The 22,007-nt window shown below is 48.0% G+C and overlaps 1 long non-coding RNA gene across 1 annotated transcript in view; it reads left to right on the forward strand.

Moving 5' to 3' along the window:
* The first annotated feature begins 949 nt into the window (after nt 1-949).
* The window catches only part of LOC143773815 (uncharacterized), a 30,764-nt gene continuing 9,706 nt past the window's right edge, over nt 950-22,007 (forward strand). Inside the window, exon 1 of the long non-coding RNA XR_013215379.1 lies at nt 950-1,045. This is a non-coding gene — a long non-coding RNA (uncharacterized LOC143773815). The remainder of the gene's footprint in view (nt 1,046-22,007) is intronic.

The following is a 22,007-nucleotide window of genomic DNA, read 5'->3' on the forward strand; positions in this document are numbered from 1 at the left end:
TATGTGTTCATCTATTTTTTCCGTATGTGTATATGCATATGGATATATATTTTATTTTTATGTTTTTATATGATTCTAACACTTTTATTTTTTCCTAGTATGCATTTGGTGATCTGCTGTGAATATTGTTCGTGAAACCAGCTTAAAGTGGATGTCCCGATGTTCATCCTGCACTTCCTGATGCATATATATATATGCTGTATTTACCATTTGCAAAGAAGTCCTTTGGATGGGACACTCTCCTTTTTTGCATACCACTGTATTCATTTTGTTATTTATTTATTTTTTTGTTCATCCTGGACTTCCTGATGCATATATATTGCTGTACTTACCATGTGTAGAGAAGTCCTTTGGATGTGACAGTCCTTTTTGTTCAATTCTCTCTTGCTATCCTTTTTTTGTTGATACGTATGTATATATATATATATATATATATATATATATATATATATATATATATATATATATATGTGTATATGTGTGTGTATGCATATATGTATATATGTTTGTGCATTTTTTCATATGTACATTATTACCCATGTAATTCCCTTGTTTGCTATTTTGTTTACACATACATTTATATGTATTCTTTATTATGTCCTAACACATTCACCAACAATTTTAGTGTCACCACATCCCTGCACTTCTGTGCATTGTTCTATGCATTACCTTTGTATGTATGCATGTATACCGCACATTATTTTTCTATTATTTTTCTTTTCTCTCCCCCTTTCTCTCTTAGCTCGCCCATGTCCGGGTGCCGTCGCTGTGCGCATGCGTCGCCTGTGTCCCGCCTGCTGTGCATCTCGCGTCCTTGCTACCATGACAGCCCTTACTGCCGGGTCGCGTGACACGGGCGCTGCACACTTCCGGGTCCTCCTGGTGGCGCACGCGCCGCTTCGCCTCTGCCCCATTCATCGGCATGCTGAGTATGAGTATATATATAGCTCCGGTTCCTCCCGTACATCACCCCCTGATGAAGGATAAATTCCGAAACGCGCGTCGGGGTGCGCTGTACCTGGAGGATCGGACCCTAAAGGACAAGGTATATACTTCATCCACTTGACTTTTGCTCATTGAACCAGGTGCCCATTAATGTGTGCTCTATTCACACTGTTCACACATACTTGTAGTAATATTGACATTTGGAGTGTTTTCTTTTGCCCATAATAGGCTTGCACACATATTGTGTTTTTGCACTTGTGCACTTTATTTGCACTTTTTTGCACACATACCCCTTTTTATATATGCGGTTGGATACATATATATATTTATATTTTTATTTTGTTTTATGGTGTGGTGCATTTTATATTGTTCTATGCACTATTATGTGCTGCGTGGTTCAAGCATATGAATTTTTGGTATTCCTCTGGATGTATACCTTGCCTTTTTTGTGTCCGTTTTATTGATGTTAGTTTACTTTCACGTATGTATCTTTATGCATACATTTATATAATTTTTATATATATTTTTTTATTACATAGTTTATATTTACCTCCAGTTACAGGCACACACTTGTAGGTGCCATTTTTAACCATTATACTTCTAATAAAGATATTTTTATACTTTATTATGGTTTTATATTGATTCCTTTTACTGTTTTATTTTGGCTATCATATAGGGATATTTCCCCTTCCTTATGTGGGCATATATCTATTGATTTCCATACTTTGGGTTCTTTGTTGTTTCAGTATACCGAATAGTCTGCCATTCACTCTTTAGGTAGCGGTTTTTGTACCCTTTTGTCCCAATTTATAGGTATTGGGTATTTCCCCACTTCATTTTTTAGCTGTTAATAATATTCTCGCCACTACTTTGCACAATTACTGCTCTGAGTATACAGAGCGGCCTGTGTAACCGTGCCCCTGGATATGACTGACACTGGCTCTACATTGCTGTATACTCAGAACAGGACTGAATGGCCCCCGCCCCATGACTGAATACAGAATGCTGGCAGGGAGAATAAAGATCAATTTTTCCCGCTGCATTTGGCTGCGTGTAGGCGCTGGACAGCATCATAACACTGTTAACCTGCAGATTAACCGCACATCTGCAGGTTAACAGCATTATTTCTGGTGACAGGTTTCCTTTAACATAATTAACCCAAAGGAAAACAGAAAAAAATTACACCACTCAAAAACAAAAATCCCTATTATCAAAAAGTATACTCAGAGTACAAGTCTGTATGGATACAAGTGGATGCAATAGTTAAATGATAGTAAAGGTGAGCAAAAATCTATAGCTTGATCACAATAAATGCACCAGAACATGTGCCTATATGTGTATAATACTGGAAAGAAAAATTAAAGAAAGTATCAATAATATTAGAGTGCGAGCTAGTAGGTCCTGAAAATTGGGTTTGCGTTTGACTATTGTCTGATTGAGAGTAAATTCAATTATCATAAAGAGTCTCTAAATGTGTGGCGTGAGAGAGTGCTCCTGCTGCAGGTGTGATCCTCTCACTTCCACCGATAGTCCAGACAGTGCAAGTGACATCATAGTGAACTCCAGTAGTTTCTTCTCTCCGAGGCTTTGTGTACTACTTGAGACTTCGTGAACTAAATAGATACCTGTACTCAAGTTTACCATGACGTCACTTGAACTGTCTGGGATACAGCACGGTAGTGCAGTGGTTAGCATTGCAGCGCTGGAGTTCTGGGTTCAAACCCCACCAAGGACAACATCTGCAAAGAGTTTGTGTGTTCTCTCCATGTTTGCGTGGGTATCCTCCCACATTCCAAAGACATACTGATAGGGATTTTAGATTGTGAGCCCCAACGGGGACAGCGATGATAATGAGTGCAAACTGTAAAGCGCTGCGGAATATGTTAGCGCTAAATAAAGATTATTATTATACTGTCAAAAGTGAGAGGACAATACTACTGTCTGTTGCGTTCCCTTATGGCAAATATTAAAAGGTTGGTGCAGTTTATGTTTCCCAGCCTCCATAAGCTTAGTAAAAATTATACTATACTTTTTGTGCATGCCATAACTGCATTACATAGTTGCACAGGTTGAAAAAAGGCCTAGGCCCATCAAGTTCAACCTTTCTGCACCCATTGTGCATTTTGTCACTTAATTAGCTATAACTTACAATGTTATGTGTATTGAGGAAATCATCCAGCCGGTTTTTTTTTAAACTGTTATAGTGTCTGCCATTACTACCTCTTGTGGTTGGGCATTCCACAGTCTGACAGCTCTAACTGTAAAAAACCCTTTACTATTTAGTTGTTAGAATCACCTTTCTTCCACCCATAATAAGTGCCTTCTGGTCCTAAGTATAGTCCTTGGAAGGAATTAGTCATGTGCTAGTCCTTTGTACTGACCACACATACATTTATACATGTAAATGAGATCCCATCTGAAGCATATTTTTTTCTAAGCTAAACAAGCCCAACTTTCCAACCTCTCCTCATATGAGAGGACTTCCATCCCTTGTAATAATCTAGCTGGCCTCCTTTGAACTGACTCTAGCTCCTGAATATCTTTTACAAAATGTGGAACCCAAAACTGAATTCCATATACTAGATGTGGCCTAACCAGTTGTTAATAAAGGGGTAATAATATGTTGGGATCGCAGGATTTACTTGCTTTATTTGCTTTTGTCGCTGCTTATTGACATTAAGTACTGTTTGCTTCGCTTACTTGCAACCACAATACCCAAGTGGTTGTCCAGTCCTGTAGCCCCAAGCATACTCCCATGTAATAAATATGTAGCTATAGGATTACTCCATCATAGGTGCATTACTCTACATTTATCTACTTTAAACCTCATTTGTTAAGTGTTTGCCCATTCAGACATTTTTTTCCAGATCATATTGCAATTTGGTACTGTCAAGGTCAGATTTTAGTATCCTACATATTTTAGTGTCATCAGAAAAGACTGACACTTTACTCTTGATCCTATTCACAAGGTCATTAATAAAAAGGTGAAAAAGAATCAGTCCTAGCACAGATCCCCACGGTTCCCCACTGCTGACTATATCCCATTTAGAGAATGTACTAGTGAATATACTCGTTACTCGAGATTTCCCGAGCACGCTCGGGTGACCTCCCGAGTATTTTTTAGTGCTCGGAGTTTTAGTTTTTCTTGCCGCAGCTGAATGATTTACATCTGTTAGCCAGCATAAGTACATGTGGGGGTTGCCTGGTTGCTAGTGAATCCCCACATGTACATAAGCTGGCTAACAGATGTAAATCATTCAGCTGCGGCAAGAAAAACTTTGGGAAATCTCGAGTAACGAGTATATTCGCTGATCACTAGAATGTACCATTTATGATGACTCTTTGTTTCCTGTCATATAGCTAATTCCTTACCCATCTACATATAGTTTCCCCCAGCCCTTGCATCTTTAGCTTCAGTATAAGGCTGTTATGTGATGCAGTATTAAATGCCTTTGCAAAGTCCAGATAAATCACATCAGCTGCATTACCAACATCGAGATTTGCACTTACCTCCTCATTGAAACTCAACATGTTGGTTAGACACGACTTATTCTTCATGAATCCATGCTGGTTGTCAGTTATTATATTACTTTCTGCAATATATTTCTGCATGTCATTTCTTATAATGCCCTCACAAACTTTGCACACTACTGATGTCAGACTTATCCAGATGGTAGTTGCCTGGATCCACCTTTTTATCTTTCTTATATATCAGTATCACGTAAGCCATCCTCCAATCCTGTGGCACCAAACCAGTAACAAGAGAGTCTAAGAATATAAGATACAGTGGTCTGTCAATTATTGAGCTCAATTCCCTCAGTATCCGTGTATGAATGCCAATTAGGCCAAGGGATTTGTCAATGTTTGATTTGCTCAGATGGAGACGTACTTCCTCTTGTGTTAAACAAATTGTTTCAGGTGGTAAACTTTGATTTTCGCCTTGTTGTATGATCCTTGGAACAGTCATTTCATTGGTGAACACTAGTGATGAGCGAATATACTCGTTACTCGAGATTTCTCGAGCATGCTCGGGGTCCTCCGAGTATTTTTAGGGCTCAGAGTTTTAGTTTTTAGCGCAGCAGCTGAATGATTTACATCCGTTAGCCAGCATAAGTACTTTTGGGGTTGCCTGGTTGCTAGGGAATCCCCACATGTGTTGAGCGATACTTTCCGATATCGGAAAGTATCGGTATCGGAAAGTATCGGCCGATACCGTCAAAATATCGGATCCAATCCGATACCGATACCCGATCCCAATGCAAGTCAATGGGACGAAAATATCGGAATTAAAAGAAACCCTTTATACACTTGTAGGTTCATTCTACATGAAGGAAAACAACTAAGAATAATGTAGGATGTATTGGGGGACGTGGCGGAGATATTAAAGGCACAGAGGTTTAGCCCAATGTAATAGAATAGCAGGATTTTGCGTTTTCTTTTATGACGTTCGGCGTTAGAAAGAATTTGACTATGTTAATTTTTTTTTTAATGTCAGATATTGATGTTTCACTGCTTCCACGCCCTTCACCTTTTTTTTTACTTCTCCCACGCTTTCTTCTTAATTATCCTCATCATCAGCTTCTTTGACATCAACTTCTTCACCTTATTCATCTTCTTCTTCATCTTCTACCTATTATTTTTTGGGTTACATTGTTCATATTGTTTTTAGTTTACTATTATCTTCATCATATTCTACTTCTTCATCATATTCTTATTTGTGACAGGCATTCCCGTAGTTGTTATCTATAAAAGTTTGAAGATTACACCTTCCGTTCTGCCTGTCACAAAACAGTTACATTTGTCCGCGTTCAGTTTGGCCTGCAGCATCAGGCTTTATCCAGGGGCACCACGAGGAGGAACGGACTCACCCCCATACACTGCTTAGTCTTCTTCTGCTTATAATTTACATAATATTTTTTGCTCTGATATTTTGTGTTATGCTTAATGTCCTTCTGCTCTTTGTTCTGCAGCCTCTTGTTCTTCTGCTTCTCGGTCTTCCAGGTCGTCGTCGTCTCCAGGGTCGTCGTCTCCGGGGTCGTCGTCATCGGGGTGGTCTCCGGGGTCGTCGTCATCGGGGTGGTCTTCAGGGTCATCGTCTCCAGGGTCGTCGTCATCACGGTGGTTGTCGTCTCTGGTGTCGTCGTCATCTTAGGGGTGGTCTTCCGGGTCATCGTGTTTAGTCTCTTGAACTTGGAAATGTAGCAGAAGGTACAAGAAGGCTGAGAAAATGCCGAGAACCAGCTGATGGAACTGGAACTCGGATGGCTACCCGAAGGTCCAAGAGCCAATGGAACGACCGAGGACCAGCTGACGTTACTGGAACCCGGTTACTAAGCAGGAGGTACCTGTGCTGAAAGCACTACCAAGGACCACCTGACGTTGGTGGAACTCAGATACCCAGAGGGAGGCACCTAAGCCAAAGGCTCTGCCCGGAACCAGCTGACGGTACTGGAACCAGGATGGGGAGCAGAAGGTACAAGAGCAAAAGACACTGCCGAGAACCAGCTGACGGTGCTGGAACCCGGATGGGTAGCCGAAGGTCCAAGAGCCAATGGAACTACCGAGGACCAGCTGACGTTACTGGAACCCGGTTACTAAGCAGGAGGTACCCGTGCCTGAAAGCACTACCAAGGACCACCTGACGTTGGTGGAACTCGGATACCAAAGGGAGGCACCTAAGCCAAAGGCTCTGCCCGGAACCAGCTGACGGTACTGGAACCAGGATGGGGAGCAGAAGGTCCAAGAGCAAGTGTCTGCGTGGCTTTTGCAGGACACGTTGCCGGCTGCACAGCAGGGGAACAGCTGGCGGTGCTGGACCCCACTGACACATTGGCTGGTGTTTTTCTCTGTGCAGCTAGCACATCTGGGCCCCAACTGGCGGTTTGTTAGAGCCCAGGGTCAGCAGGAGGAGGAGGAGCAGGAGCAGGGGGAGGGGAGTGTAGGCCGAAGCCTGCACTGGCGGCAGCTTTGGGTCTGTTGTGTCTGCGTGGCGGTCGCAGGACACGTTGCCGGCTACACAGCAGGGGAACAGCTGGCGGTGCTGGACCCCACTGACACATTGGCGAGGTGTTTGGCTCTGTGCAGCCAGCACTTCCGGACAGCAACTAGCGGTGTTGGAGCCCGGGCTCTGCAGGGGGAGCAGAGTGTAGGCCGAAGCCTACTTGAACCAATTTCAAAGGTAACCTTTAACCCCCCCTCAGGGGTTAGAAAGTAGAAGAGCCACAGCTTATGCAGCAGTAGTGCTGCACAAGTCAAAGGTTGCTCTTTTAATTTCGCTCCTTGCACACGATGAATGAAACACGTATAACATTTAGCCCTTTATACAGTCAAACTGTGTTGGAGGCGCGAGTTCCCTTTGTAATGAGACGCAGCACAGATGTCAAGAATCCCACCTTGGTGCTGGGTGCAGCCTCCTGAGCGTTGTTATTTGCTGTACAGGAGTCTGCGCTGTCGTGTTATCCCCTGGCCTAGCGCTGTTAGCGCTGCCCATCTTCTGACATCATTTAATGTCGGCCGGTGCGGTTCGCGATGACCATGAATCCCAGCCCCGCAGTGTCTTAACATTGTAAAAACACTGCGGGGCTGGGATTCAGGGCCTGGCGCAGCACATATGTTGGCCTCTCACACTCGGGTCCTTACACCCGCTTCAGACTGTGCGGCGTCATCTGATCCCTTATCGCATGCCACGGCCATGAAGCCGCACAGTCCGAAGAAGGCGGAAGGAGAGGAGGGACAGGCGAACTGATGCACTGATCCTGCCCATCAATCACACCCTCGCAGTCCCAATAAATAAGACACCGAGGGGCGTTGTGTGGGTCAGGGCGGCCGCAGAGGCGCAGCCAGCCAAACAATGATGCCAGAAGACGGGCAGCGCTACCAAGGGGGTTGCAGCGTGTCATTACAAAGGAAAGTCACACCACCGGGACGGTTAAATGGTCACACAGAGGACACATTGCAGACGTGTTTTCAGTTCCACATGTGCGAGGAGAATACGTTTCTGAGCCACCTTGCACACATGCAGCATTACCGCTGTACAAGGTGGCTGGATAACGTAAAAACGCCTGGGGGAGGGGGGACAGGTTCCCTTCAATTTCAGTTCTTGTGTCTGCGTGGCTTTTGCAGGACACGATGCTGGCTGCACAGCAGGGGAACAGCTGGCGGTGCTGAACCCCACTGACACATTGGCTGGTGTTTTTCTCTGTGCAGCTAGCAGTACCGGGCCCCAACTGGCGGTGTTAGAGCCCAGGGTCAGCAGGAGGAGCAGGGGGAGCGGAGTGTAGGCCGAAGCCTGCACTCGAGCAAGTTGAAAGGAAACCTTTAACCCCCCCCCCCCAGGCGTTTGTAGCTGAAAGAGCCATTGTGTACAGCACTAATGCTGGAAAAGGTAAACTTAGCTCTTTTAATTATGGTCCTTGCACATGCGGAACCTAACAGTTATGAAATGTGTCCCCTCACAGCGTAAAACCGTCCGGTAGGTGGAACTTTCCTTTGTCGTGTGACGCAGCACAGCCATCATTTTTACCCCCTTGGCGCCGTGCGCCGCCTCCTCAGCGTTGTTTGAATCTGTCCCGGAGCCTGCGCTGTTAGGTTAGCCCTTGGCCATGCACACATTTTGCGCTGCCCGTCTTCTGACATCATTTGGTGTCAGGCTGGCTGCGCCTGTGCGGGTGCGCTAGCCGAGATCCCGCCTCGCAGTGTCGTCTAATGTAATCCCACCGCGGGCCTGTGATCCGTGCCCGTGCGCAGTGCATATCCTCGCCTCTCACTCCCCTCCCTACGGCTTTTTCAGACTGTGCGGTGTCACGGCCGTGGCATGCTATTAGGGACCAGCTGACATCGCACAGTCTGAAGAAGCCGTAGGGAGGGGAGTGAGAGGCGAGGATATGCACTGCGCACGGGCACGGATCACAGGCCCGCGGTGGGATTACATTAGACGACACTGCGAGGCGGGATCTCGGCCAGCGCACCCGCACAGGCGCAGCCAGCCTGACACCAAATGATGTCAGAAGACGGGCAGCGCAAAATGTGTGCATGGCCAAGGGCTAACCTAACAGCGCAGGCTCCGGGACAGATTCAAACAACGCTGAGGAGGCGGCGCACGGCGCCAAGGGGGTAAAAATGATGGCTGTGCTGCGTCACACGACAAAGGAAAGTTCCACCTACCGGACGGTTTTACGCTGTGATGGGACACATTTCATAACTGTTAGGTTCCGCATGTGCAAGGAGCACCACGAAAAGAGGCACTTTTTCCCTTTGCATCATTACTGCTGCACAAGGTGGCTCCTTCAGTAACAAACGCCTGGGGGGGGGGGGGGACAGGTTCCCTTAAAGTAAACTTGTTGTGACTGCGTGGCGGTCGCAGTACACGTTGCCGTATACACAGCAGGGGAACAGCTGGCGGTGCTGAACCCCACTAACACATTGGCGAGGTGTTTGGCTCTGTGCGTACAGCACTTCTGGACGGCAACTGGCGGTGTTGGAGCCCAGGGACAGGTGGAGGAGGAGGAGGTTGGAGGAGGTTGGAGGAGGTAGGAGGGATTGCCACACACACAGCAGGGGAACAGCTGACGTTACTGAACCCCAATAACAGAGGAGCGACTGTTGACTGTGCGTACAGCACTTCTGGACGGCAACTGGCGGTGTTGGAGCCCAGGGACAGGTGGAGGAGGAGGAGGTTGGAGGAGGTAGGAGGGATTGCCACACACACAGCAGGGGAACAGCTGACGTTACTGAACCCCAATAACAGAGGAGGGACTGTTGACTGTGCGTACAGCACTTCTGGACGGCAACTGGCGGTGTTGGAGCCCAGGGACAGGTGGAGGAGGAGGAGGTTGGAGGAGGTTGGAGGAGGTAGGAGGGATTGCCACACACACAGCAGGGGAACAGCTGACGTTACTGAACCCCAATAACAGAGGAGCGACTGTTGACTGTGCGTACAGCACTTCTGGACGGCAACTGGCGGTGTTGGAGCCCAGGGACAGGTGGAGGAGGAGGAGGTTGGAGGAGGTAGGAGGGATTGCCACACACACAGCAGGGGAACAGCTGACGTTACTGAACCCCAATAACAGAGGAGGGACTGTTGACTGTGCGTACAGCACTTCTGGACGGCAACTGGCGGTGTTGGAGCCCAGGGACAGGTGGAGGAGGAGGAGGTTGGAGGAGGTTGGAGGAGGTAGGAGGGATTGCCACACACACAGCAGGGGAACAGCTGACGTTACTGAACCCCAATAACAGAGGAGCGACTGTTGACTGTGCGTACAGCACTTCTGGACGGCAACTGGCGGTGTTGGAGCCCAGGGACAGGTGGAGGAGGAGGAGGTTGGAGGAGGTAGGAGGGATTGCCACACACACAGCAGGGGAACAGCTGACGTTACTGAACCCCAATAACAGAGGAGCGACTGTTGACTGTGCGTACAGCACTTCTGGACGGCAACTGGCGGTGTTGGAGCCCAGGGACAGGTGGAGGAGGAGGAGGTTGGAGGAGGTAGGAGGGATTGCCACACACACAGCAGGGGAACAGCTGACGTTACTGAACCCCAATAACAGAGGAGCGACTGTTGACTGTGCGTACAGCACTTCTGGACGGCAACTGGCGGTGTTGGAGCCCAGGGACAGGTGGAGGAGGAGGAGGTTGGAGGAGGTAGGAGGGATTGCCACACACACAGCAGGGGAACAGCTGACGTTACTGAACCCCAATAACAGAGGAGGGACTGTTGACTGTGCGTACAGCACTTCTGGACGGCAACTGGTGGTGTTGGAGCCCAGGGACAGGTGGAGGAGGAGGAGGTTGGAGGAGGTAGGAGGGATTGCCACACACACAGCAGGGGAACAGCTGACGTTACTGAACCCCAATAACAGAGGAGCGACTGTTGACTGTGCGTACAGCACTTCTGGACGGCAACTGGCGGTGTTGGAGCCCAGGGACAGGTGGAGGTTGGAGGAGGTTGGAGGAGGTTGGAGGAGGTAGGAGGGATTGCCACACACACAGCAGGGGAACAGCTGACGTTACTGAACCCCAATAACAGAGGAGCGACTGTTGACTGTGCGTACAGCACTTCTGGACGGCAACTGGCGGTGTTGGAGCCCAGGGACAGGTGGAGGAGGAGGAGGTTGGAGGAGGTAGGAGGGATTGCCACACACACAGCAGGGGAACAGCTGACGTTACTGAACCCCAATAACAGAGGAGCGACTGTTGACTGTGCGTACAGCACTTCTGGACGGCAACTGGCGGTGTTGGAGCCCAGGGACAGGTGGAGGAGGAGGAGGTTGGAGGAGGTTGGAGGAGGTAGGAGGGATTGCCACACACACAGCAGGGGAACAGCTGACGTTACTGAACCCCAATAACAGAGGAGCGACTGTTGACTGTGCGTACAGCACTTCTGGACGGCAACTGGCGGTGTTGGAGCCCAGGGACAGGTGGAGGAGGAGGAGGTTGGAGGAGGTAGGAGGGATTGCCACACACACAGCAGGGGAACAGCTGACGTTACTGAACCCCAATAACAGAGGAGGGACTGTTGACTGTGCGTACAGCACTTCTGGACGGCAACTGGCGGTGTTGGAGCCCAGGGACAGGTGGAAAAGCAGAGGAACACAATGTAGGCCGAAGCCTGAGAAAGTCGAAAGGGAACCTTTAACCCCCCCCCCAAGGCGTTTGTAGCTGAAAGAGCCAGCTTGTGCAGCACAAAAGATGCAAAAGGAAAAGGTGGCTCTTTTCATCATGCTCCTTGCAAACACAGAACTAAACACTTATAAAATGTGTCCCCTGCAACCGTAAAACCGTCCCGGAGGTGGGACTTTCCTTCGTAATGTGACGCAGCACAGCCGTCATTCCTACCCCCCCGGCGCCGCGCACCGGCTCCTCAGCGTTGTTTTATTCCGTCCCGGAGCCTGCGCTGTTATGTTATCCCGTGGCCAGGCACACTTAGCGCTGCCCGTCTTCTGGCATCATTTGGTGTCAGGATGGCTGCGCCTGTGCGGCCGCGCTGGCAGAGAGCCCGCCTCGCAGTGTCTTCTGATTTAATCCCACTGGGGGCCTGGGATCCATGGACATGCGCAGTGCATATCCTCGCCTCTCACTCCCCTCCCTACGGCTTCTTAAGACTGTGCGGTGTCACGGCCGTGGCATGCTATTAGGGACCAGCTGACACCGAACAGTCTGAAGAAGCCATAGGGAAATGAGTGAGAGGTGGAGGTTCAGATATGCACTGCGCATGTCCATGGATCCCAGGCCCCCAGTGGGATTAAATCAGAAGACACTGCGAGGCGGGCTCTCTGCCAGCGCGGCCGCACAGGCGCAGCCATCCTGACACCAAATGATGCCAGAAGACGGGCAGCGCTAAGTGTGCCTGGCCACGGGATAACATAACAGCGCAGGCTCCGGGACGGAATAAAACAACGCTGAGGAGCCGGTGCGCGGCGCCGGGGGGGTAGGAATGACGGCTATGCTGCGTCACATTACGAAGGAAAGTCCCACCTCCGGGACGGTTTTACGGTTGCAGGGGACACATTTTATAAGTGTTAAGTTCTGCGTGTGCAAGGAGCTAAACAAAAATAGCTACCTTTTCCTTGTGCAGCATTACTGCTGCACAAGGTGGCTCTTTCAGTAACAAACGCCTTGGGGGGGGGGGACAGATTCCCTTACATTTCAGTTGTTGTGTCAGCGTGGCGGTCGCATGACACATTGCCGGCTACACAGCTGGGGATCAGCTGACGTTACTGAAACCCAATAACACTGGGTCGTATGTTTTGACTGTGCAGACGGCACTTCTGAGCCTCAACTGGCGGTGTTGGAGCACAGGAATTTAAGTTCAGGTGGTAGAAAGATGAACACAACAGGAGACCTGGATAACGTATACAGTGACCTAATTATTTAATCAGGAGGAGGAGTGGCAAATTCCTGCGAGATCCAGGCCTTGTTCATTTTCAGGAAAGTAAGCCGGTCAACGTTATCGGAGGATAGTCGCATGCGACGGTCAGTTAGTACACCACCTGCAGCACTAAAGACACGTTCCGATAATACACTGGCCGCAGGGCAAGACAGCACCTCCAATGCATACTGGCTTAGCTCTGGCCATGTATCCAGCTTTGAGACCCAAAACTTGAAAGGGGAAGAGCCGTCTGGGAGTACAGCAAGAGGGCAAGACATGTAGTCTGTCACCATCTGACGGAACCGTTGCCTCCTGCTGACTGGAGCCGTCTGTGATGGTGTAGACTTTTGTGGGGGGCACAGAAAACTGTGCCACAGTTGGGCCATACTGGTCTTGCCTTGGGCAGAGGCACTGCTTCTGCTCCCTCTTTGTGCAGAGCCTCCACCACTGCCTGGACGCACTGAGCTGCTTTGGAATGCACTAGCAGCACTTCTCTCAGTTGGAATGGAGAAGATGATGGAATTGACCAGTGTGTCTTGGTACTCCCGCATTTTTCGCTCACGGTTCAACGGTGTGATGAGGCTTTCTACGTTGTCCCGGTAGCGAGGATCGAGGAGGGTGAACACCCAATAATCAGACATGTTGAGAATGTGGGCGATGCGGCGGTCGTTTCTCAGGCACTGCAGCATGTAATCCACCATGTGCTGCAGACTGCCAACTGCCCAAGAAACGCTGTCCCCTGCTGGAGGCGTGATCTCTGCCCGCTCGTCATCACCCCACCCTCGCTGTACACACTGAGTACTGGACAATTCGGTAACTCCCTCCTCTGGACGGATGTCTTCCTCCTCCATTGACTCCTCCTCATCCTCCTCACAAACTGTCCCCTGCCTAAGCGTTTGTGAGGAACCACGTGGCGCTGACTGTCCAGAAGATGATGGAAATGGTGAATCCTCATCCTCCACCTCTTCCACAACATCATCCCTTAGCGCTTGCTGTGATTTTTCAAGCAGGCAGATAAGGGGGACAGTCATGCTGACTAGTGCATCATCTGCACTCGCCATCCGCGTGGAATAATCAAAGGGACGCAAAACCTGGCAGACGTCATTCATAGTGGCCCACTCTGTGGTTGTGAAGTCTGTACGGCGCTGACTGCGACTTTTTTGCGCCTGAAGCAGCTGGTACTCCATTACAGCTTGCTGCTGCTCACACAACCGCTCCAACATATGTAACGTGGAATTCCACCTGGTAGGTAGGTCACATATGATGCGATGTTCCGGCAGGCGGTGTCGGCGCTGCAGAGCCGCAATGCGCGCTTTTGCCGTGCTGGAATGCCGCAAGTGAGCACACTCTAGGCGGACCTTGTGCAGCAGTGCATCAAGATCCGGATAGTCCCTCAAAAAGCTCTGCACGACCAAATTGAGCACATGTGCCAGACATGGGATGTGAGTGAGGTTGCCGAGGCCCAGAGCTGCCACCAGATTTCGGCCATTATCACACACTACCATGCCTGGCTGGAGATTAGCTGGCACAAACCACACATCGCTCTCCTGCTTGATGGCATTCCAGAGCTCCTGCGCTGTGTGGCTACGATTCCCCAAAAAAATTAATTTCAAGACGGCCTGTTGACGTTTGGCCACGGCTGTGCTCATGTCGGTCGTAACAGGTACACGTTCATCACGGGTCCATGTGGAGGTGGACTGTGACGGCTCCTGCAGCGATGATTCTGAGGAACTGGTGTAAGAGGAGGAGTCAATGCGTACAGAATGGATTCCTGCAATCCTTGGAGTGGGCAGGACACGTCCTGCGCCACTCGCACGGTCTGTACCCGGCTCAACGACATTAACCCAATGGGCAGTGAGGGAAAGGTATCGCCCCTGTCCATGTTGACTGGTCCACGCATCGGTGGTGAGGTGGACCTTGCTACTGACGGCGTTCAGTAGCGCGTGTTTTATGTGTCCCTCCACATGCTTGTGCAGGGCAGGGACGGCTTGCCTGCTGAAGTAAAAGCGGCTGGGCACATTGTACTGTGGGACTGCCAATGACATCAAGTCACGGAAGCTGTCAGTCTCCACCAGCCTGAATGACAGCATTTCCAGTGAAAGAAGTTTGGCAATGCCTGCAGTCAGAGCCTGTGCTCGTGGGTGGTTTGACGAGAAAGGCCGCCTTTTCTCCCATGCCTGTACTACCGATGGCTGTAGACTGGGCTGGGAGTGTGTGGATGACTGGGAAAGTGGTGCTGCGGGTGGAATTACAGCGGGTCTCTGGACAACAGGGCCAGAGGTTCTTCCACGGCGATCCTGGGAGGAAGCCGAACCAGCTGCGTGTGAGCTAGAGGAAGAGGCAACACGAGCTGAAGAGGTGGTAGCTGCCGCTGTTGGTTGGCCTACCTCTTCAGTGTGTTTTTCTAACAACGCCGGGTGCCTGGTGCGCACATGTTTCCACATGTTGGAGGTATTGAGGCTGCTGACATTTCGACCTCTTTTGACTTTGTGATGACACACGTTGCATCTGACATAGCAAATGTCATCTGCAACTGTGTCAAAAAAGGACCAGGCACTGCAAGTCTTGGGAGCGCCCTTTTTGGCTTTTGGAAGAGACATGCTCCTAACGGGTGCCAAAGCGGAGGCTGCAGGATCCGCAGTCTTCCCCCTCCCTCTCCCTCTTTGGGCCGTACGGAGAATCTCTTCCTCAGAGCTGCTCCCACCACCTTCCTGTCCCTCACGCCAAGATGGGTCGAGGACCTCATCATCTACACTACCCTCTGCCCCCAACTGCTCCTCCTGGGTAGTCTCAGCAGCAGAGCACGCACCAGTAAGTGGCACCTGAGTGTCATCATCAGCTGATGCGGCCTGCGATGTGGTGACCGGAGCCACTGGCCCACCCGCCTCTTCAGAGGAAGACAGAAAAAGCTGTTGGGCATCACTGCACCCTGCCTCTTCTTCCATTTCTCCAATGCTGCTTGGCTGGCCCCCTGTTTCCAAGCCAAGAGATTCAGAGAACAGAAGTAGAGACGGCTCCTGTCCTGGGCTCTCTGTCTGCCTGGGCAATTTGGCAGGTGGTGAAGAGACAGATGGCTGCTCTCCAGTGCTCTGTGTCTGAGAGGATGTGGCACTAATGGAAGTTGATGCATTAGCTGCCATCCATCCGACAACGGCTTCAATTTGGTCTTCACGCAGCAGCGGTGTAGGCGCTCTGACACAAAGCTGCGCATGAACGACTGTTGCCTGGTGAAAGTGGGTGCTGATGAGTCACCGGTGCCCGCAGCAGGCACAGAATCCCCACGTCCCCTCCCTGCTCCGCGCCCACGCCCACGTGTCTTACTCACTGCCTTCTTCATCTTGGTTGACTGATAAAGATAAGCAGAAAAGTACTAACGGATTTGTGTGCTTATTCCTGAGCAACTCCTCCTAACAGGTATAAGAAACACTAATTTTCTAAAGTGTGGACTAGACTTTAATATGAGCTAATGTGGCCTACAGAAATGTAAAGTGGTGTAACTGGTGTGTTTGGTGAACTTTATTATTTATTTCTTTTTTGGGGGCTGAACTGACAACAGATAGAGCTGCAGTCACACAGAGACCGTGCAGACAGACGTAAACGGCGCTGCAAGGCCCAAAAACCCTCCTCTACTTTATCCTATGTAGTGTTTTTCCACAAATTAGCTGGAGACGGGTGGAAAGACACTAATAGGATTTTTTTAAATTAATTAGCAGCAGACTACACTACTTGAAAAAAAATTAAAATTGATTTGGCGGTATGACGCAGTGAACAACCCTGAGCTGGAGACAACCAGGCTACGGCTGCTCACAGACTACAGGGCGAGCTGCAGTCACACGGAGACCGTGCAGACAGCCGTAAACGGCGCTGCAAGGCCCAAAAACCCTCCTCTACTTTATCCTATGTAGTGTTTTTCCACAAATTAGCTGGAGACGGGTGGAAAGACACTAATAGGATTTTTTTTAATAAATTAGCAGCAGACTACACTACTTGAAAAAAAAAAAAAAAAAAAAAAAACAGTATGAGGCAATGAACCACCCTCCCTGAACTGAATACAACCAGCTATGGATGGCCTATGTGGCTGCACTCAGACTAGAGAGTGGGCTGCACTCACACACACACACACACAGACCTTGCAGATCGCTGTGAAAACAGCGCTACAAGGCAAAAGCAAGGTGACTAGTAGGTGAACACAGCGGTTGCTAAATTAGCCTTTGGAAAGCACAAAGAAGCAAATCGCTATCTCTAAACTGTCCCTCAGTCAGCAAACAGCGTCCTGTCACTAACTGAATTCACAGCAGAGTGATCGCAAAATGGCGCCAGCGACTTTTAAACTGCATCATGACATCATTTCAGCAGCCAATCACAGCCTTGCCAGTACTTTCATGCCCTCCATGCTAAACAGGATGTGCCCACACTTGGAATCATTCTCATTGGCTGAATTTCTGAATTTTGAATCTTGGAACTTCCGATTCCGGTATCCGATACGCGGCAAGTATCGGAATACCGGTATCGGAATTCCGATACCGCAAGTATCGGCCGATACCCGATACTTGCGGTATCGGAATGCTCAACACTACTCATCACTAGTGAATACGGATGAAAAATGCCTGTTTAATATCGCAGCCTTTTGCTTGTCCTCTATGATTATCTTATTATCATCTTTTAAGGGGCCTATACCAACTATTTTTTTTCTTTTTGGCATTGATGTATTTATAACTTTTTGGGGAATTTATTTTAAATGTTGCTGGCGATTTTTTCTCTGCAGATAACTTTGTTAGCTTGATTTATGTTTTACATTTCTTATTGAGATCTTTATACTCCTGAAATGCAATTTCTGTATTCTCGACCTTCATGATTTTGAATGCTCCTTGTTTTAGTCTTATTAAACTTTGTGCTGTCTTATTTATCCAAAATGGTTTCATTTTATTTCTGGACATTTTATTACCAGACGGCATAACTTTTCTACAGCATTCTAGTAGTATTTCCTTAAACATGCCCCATTTATTGTTGGAATTTCCAGTTACCATGACGTGTTCCCAATCTACACAATTAAGCTCTTCCCTTAATTTGTTGAAATCAACTTTCCTAAAGAACCAGGTTTTTGCATTTCACTTTGGAATGTTTAATTGAAAAATACTTTGAAACTTACCTATTATGGTCACTGCATCCAAATGCTGACCTGTAGATCTGAAATTGTATTTGGTCTATTTGACAGAACCAGATTTAACAGATTATCTTCCCTGGCTGGTTCATCTACCAGCTGAGAAAGGTAATTGTCGTAAATTGCAGATAAGAACTTAGAGCTTTTAGCACATCCAGATGAGTCTATGTCCCATTAAAAATCTGAACAGCAAAAATCCCCCACAATAAGGATCCTATCATTATTTGCTGCCCTTTAAACTTATTGAAGCATTTCATTCTCTACCTGTTCAGCTATATTAGGTGGCTTGTAACAAACTCCAATAAGCAGCTTTCCATTATTACCACCCCAAACTGACTCTACATTGCGCAGCTCCCCCAATGTCATCATTGAGCACAGGACTTAAGTTGGATTTAATGAAAATACACACCCCTCCACTTTTTTGTCTTTCCTGTCCTTTCTAAATATAGTGTAACCCTCTAAGTTTGTCACCCAGTCATGGCTTTCATCCATCGCATCATATTCTGTGACTGACATCAGAGTCACTAGTTTATTCATTTTGTTTGCAAGACATTTTGCAGCAGATGTTTAATATTATTAGCGCATTTTTTACTCCTCCTCAGCTCCCTGCTTTCCTTACATACTCCAGCCACCCCCACTTTCCCTATGGCCCCACTATCACCTTACTAGCACAATGCCCATCCTGTTAGGGCTAGCGGAATGCACCAAATAATAAAGAGGTAGATATGAGGTGCGTTCGCAGCCCGGGGTCCACTGTGCAGAGATGATACCTGCTGCTGAGTAATGGCGGATGGACACTTGTTCACACGTGGGTTAGACTTCACCCCGTGTGAGTAGTAGCGAACTCTGTTGCTTCACAGAGCTGCCAAAATATGCTACGCCCTGTTAACAGTCACAGGGTGCAGCTGCAAGACACTAGTGGGATCCCTATGAATCACCCCCACTAATCTGGTGATTGGACTCGCTCTGACCCTCAGTGGCTTTTGAGCCCACGCCTGAGGACGCCCCGAGTCAGATGCAGGGTCCAAGCGGGGAATTCCTACCCTATACTGACAGGCTGTCAGGAAAGCGCACTGATAAGCGGGAACTGCAAAAGGCAATGTAACGTGTGCTAGGAGTGCAGGCAGCACTGTCGGGAGCTAGATAGCTTCCACCATTCACGAGCAGTCAACAACACTAGGAATGGGAATGATTAAAGAGCTTCCGTCCATCGACAGTCATTCATCTACACACACATGTTATCAAGTTTATACTAGCGCATGGCCGTGGGGCCATGCAAACCTTTTATAGAGGAAGCTCTCTGGGACCTTCCTAGTGGTTCAATAGGAGCTGCTACAGGACCTGAACATGTGACCCCTGACCTCCAATGAGAGGTCATCCCTGGGCATGCTCAGTAGAAGAAAAGCAGGACTTAGTCCCAGGAGCATATGCTCGCAGCTGAACAGTGCTGGTTACAATGGCTGAGCCTGGAAGAGAAGCAGTAACCAAGTGCACAGTATCTGCCTGAGCCAGATGCTGGGACCGACGTCTCTGCTGAGCAGGCTCCACTGCAGCTGGAGAAGAATGGGAGACCGCAGCAGACGTGGTTCGAGATTCCCCCCTGTGCAGCAGCGGGAACTCGACACCTAACACCTCCTACCCCAGATCCTAGTTTAAAAGCTCCTTCATTCATCTGACCTTTTTTTCCCAAGCATAGCTTCGCCCTCCCCATTGAGATGCAGTCCATCCCTACCGAATCCAAACACTTTCTTCCTGCACCATTTCTAAGCCACTTATTTATCTCTAAGCTCCCGCTGTCTTTCTAGTGATGCTTTTGACACTGGAAGTATTGCTGAATACACTACCTTGGAGGTCCTGGCCTTCAGCTTCTCTTCAATTTCCCTGTAATCATTTTTAAGGATCTTCCACCTCCTTCTAACTTTTTCATTTGTACCAATGTGTACCATGATCGCTGGATTTTTTACAAACCCACACAGCAATCTGTCTATCTGATCCACAATATGCCAGACCCAAGCACCTGGCAGACAACACACTGTTCGGCATTCACGGGCTCATCAGCAGATGACCCTGTCTGTCCACCTAATTATAGACTCCCCTATCACCAACATCTGTCTGGCCTTTGCTGCACTCCTATTTCTCTCCTTCTTACAACAGTCACTTTCCTGATTGCTAGGAGCAGCATCTATCTATAGTGATCGCAGTCATGAGCCTGCATTCCTAATATCAGACAAACAGGCATATTTACTAGGTTGTGCCAGATCAGGACTGGGCTCCCTGGCACTTTTCTCCGTACCCCTTCTTCTAATTGTTACCCAGCTACCTACTTCTAGGTCCTGATCTTCCCCACCGCTGCCCTCCTCCATATCACTGGCCCCAGCCAGAGCATGCTCAATGAGCTCTTAACTCCTCTCCAGGTTTGCAATGCTCCTGAGTGTTGCCAGCTGCACATTTAGATCCATTACCTGGGCTTCCAAACATGTAAGTCGCTGACATTGAGTGCAGATATATTCACCCTCTAACGGCTGGTCAAGACATGCATACATCTGACAAGATGCACACCTGGCTGCATTGTCCATGGAGCACATACTAATGGGATAACATTACAGATAAAATCGTGTTAATCTATGATACCGTGTTTAACTATACACTTCCCTGCAGCCCTGCACTTAAAATACAGCCATAGCTTAGAGTATATGGCACTTGTAGTCCTCCAACCAGCAAGCACAGGTGTGGCTAATGGAAGCTACTAGAAGCTTTTAAATCACAGACACTTGATCACATGCACCAATAACAAGATCCTCTATTTTGTTTTCTTCCCCAAGCTTTATCCCGCCCACAAACACAGATAATTCCCCAAATAAATACTATTACACAGTTATCACAAATTATGATATTGTTTTAACTATGCACTTATCTGCAGCCCTGCACTTAAAGGGAACCTGTCACCCCCAAAATCGAAGGTGAGCTAAGCCCACCGGCATCAGGGGCTTATCTACAGCTTTCTTTAGTGCTGTAGATAAGCCCCCGATGTATCTTGAAAGATGAGAAAAAGAGGTTAGATTATACTCACCCAGGGGCGGTCCTGATTCTGTTGTGGTCCGATGGGCGTTGCGGTCTGGTCCTCCCATCTTCTTATGATGATGTCCTCTTCTTGCATTCATGCCGCGGCTCTGGCGCAGGTGTACTTTGTCTGCCCTGTTGAGAGCAGAGCAAAGTACTGCAGTGCACAGGCGCTGGGCCTCTCTGACCTTTCCTGGCGCCTGCGCACTGCAGTACTTTGGTTCCCTTTAAAATGCAGCTCTTACTCCACTCAGCAGCTCTCGCTTGGAGTATATGGCACTTGTAGTCCTCCAATCAGCAAGCAGGAAAATAAAAAAAAAACATCGACTCAAACAGATATTTTAAATTAGAAATATAAATCATAGCTTTGAGCTAAATATACAGCACTAGCAAAGCGTAATGTGCATCAAGTACTAAATTAATGGATTAACTATATATCATCAAAACCTTAAGAATTTTAACAAGCCATAGCAAACAATCCATTTTGAAGATTGAATTTTACAACATTTTTTACTGTTACGCACGATGAGAAAAGGAACAAGAATATAGAGACTATTATAGAACATTCGGTCCATTGGGCATCATGAATGAAATACTTTTACATCTGACCTAGTACTGGAAAAACAGCAAACAGCAAACTGCAAACAGATTGTTATGGCCAAAGGCCCCGATCTTTATCTATTTCTCATGTCACAGGACCAGCGTGTTGCAGAATTACTTGTGTAATATTGCAATATTCTCACCGTTACTAATGCTGTAAAGACGCTTCTACCTTCATTCTCAGACAAAGCATATTAAATAGCAGAAATGCATATACAATTAGATGTGAGTTAATGCAACACATAGTTTATAAATATTACTCTGCAGTCCTGGCTATATTACATTACGTTATTCCAGTCTGGGAAAAAAAAACACCATTCTAATTACGTATTTTGCTATGCACTGTTTTTACTTGCGGTGTAGTGAAATGAAGA

The sequence above is a fragment of the Ranitomeya variabilis genome, chromosome 5 (assembly GCF_051348905.1).
Source record: "Ranitomeya variabilis isolate aRanVar5 chromosome 5, aRanVar5.hap1, whole genome shotgun sequence".
NCBI classification, from domain to species: Eukaryota; Metazoa; Chordata; class Amphibia; order Anura; family Dendrobatidae; genus Ranitomeya; species Ranitomeya variabilis.